The sequence below is a fragment of the Corvus brachyrhynchos genome, unplaced genomic scaffold, assembly GCF_000691975.1.
Source record: "Corvus brachyrhynchos isolate BGI_N302 unplaced genomic scaffold, ASM69197v1 scaffold705, whole genome shotgun sequence".
NCBI lineage: Eukaryota > Metazoa > Chordata > Aves > Passeriformes > Corvidae > Corvus > Corvus brachyrhynchos.
In genome coordinates this window covers 1,812,055-1,813,774 of record NW_008238346.1, presented here as the reverse complement: position 1 = coordinate 1,813,774, position 1,720 = coordinate 1,812,055, and positions in this window count along the sequence as shown.

Here is a 1,720-nt window from a genome sequence, read left to right as displayed (position 1 = left end):
TATGATACACTGGAATATGTTAAAGTTTGATAGGCATTTTCCACTTTCTGGCAAGCTCTCTCCTTCGAGTCCAGGGCTTTCACCATGTCAAAGGTTCCTCTTGCTCCAAGTGCATAAATCCTATCCTCTTCTAAATCATAGTTATGATCCTTTAGTTTATAGAAAGTTAGTGTTGTGTTGCATTTTCTGTATCCTGCTGTGTCTGCCTTCAGCCAGCTTGTTCCTTCCACCTGTGTCTGACAAAGCACAGCAACAACAAAAGTACCCAGAGCCCTTTTCTCTCATTTTTGTCTCTGTAAAGATTTTCCTTTAATGTTAATGTGAAGTATCATATTTTTCTATAGAAGGGGAAGGGTTTCAGCAGTCACACGTGAGACATGGAGCTATTCAAACTGGCTTGGTCAAGAAAGGAAGGATTTATAACACTGTCAAGAAGTGCACACACCTTTGCAAGCCCTCAACAGTCTCTATTTCAGACCAGAAAAATTCAGTGTACAAAAATAACACACTAGAGCAGGTTTGTTGACAATGCCTGCACACCAGCCTTTACTCTTCTGCACGAAGTGCATTTTGTATTCAAAATCTGGGTAGGGATATATTTTAAATCATCTATCTTAGCTCATGCACATTTTGACTCCTATGAGACTGCTTATCTGACTAGTGAGTTACTGTTGAATATTCAACACAAAGCCAGTTAATAAGTCCCACTGCTATTGTGAACCTGACAAGGAGAACAGTGTTGTGTAAATATTCTGTTGCTGAAGAAAACATTTCTACCAGATTGAATGTAGACAGATGATGTATTCCTTTCATGTAGCAACGGAAATTTGTTTTCCTTAGTCTGAGGAGAAAGAAAAAGCAGTACTAAGGAGCTAAAAGTTAGGCCCATTTCCTCTCTAGCATAGGATAACATTAGTGTTAATGTATCTTTTACATTCAGCTCCTCATGGGTTTTTGTGGTACTACATGTGTGTATGTGTGCACACACAATCCTTCAGCTTGACCTGGAGAAGCAGAAAGAGGTGTTTCTCTGCTCTGTCAGAGACAATGTTCTCTGCTCTTAATCAAGCAGGGGCTGGCTTAATCCTTCTCAGGGATGTGCAGCTTGCTTTTCTTTGGAACTTGATGTTTCTTTTTCTGAAAGGATTAAGAAAAGAAAAAATATGACATTTTGAAACCACGTGCATTCAAGCTTATGAACTCTTCCAATGGATTTTTTCAGAGAAATGGTTCACCTGAACAAGAGGTAACTGGGTGTGGTTTGGCCATAGTGATTGGGTTAAGTTTCATTTCATAGCTTTCCTGTTCTTTGTTTCTTGAGAACTGAGACAAAAGTCTCATGTTTTCTGATAGTTCTGTGTTTCTATTTTTCACTTACCCTAAAAGGAAGACATGACTACTTGTGAGGCATCCACGCTTTCCATAAAACACATTTGTTGAAGCAGAAAAGGGTTTGCTTTATGATTAACTATGTTTAGAGATTGTCTCTGCTTATTACTTTAATCAAGTCCCTGACACAGGGAACTCAACTTTTGGCTCTACACTAATGAGAGTTTCTTAAAGCTCAATGAATAGTATAGTGAATATGGTATCTCTCTCTAGATGTGGTATCCTAATAAAAAGGCCACAGAATCCTTGAGGAGTGCTAGACACCAAGGTTCATCCAGAGATATTAGTAATTGTCAATATGAAAGCTCTGCTGTACATTAAAAGAAAATAG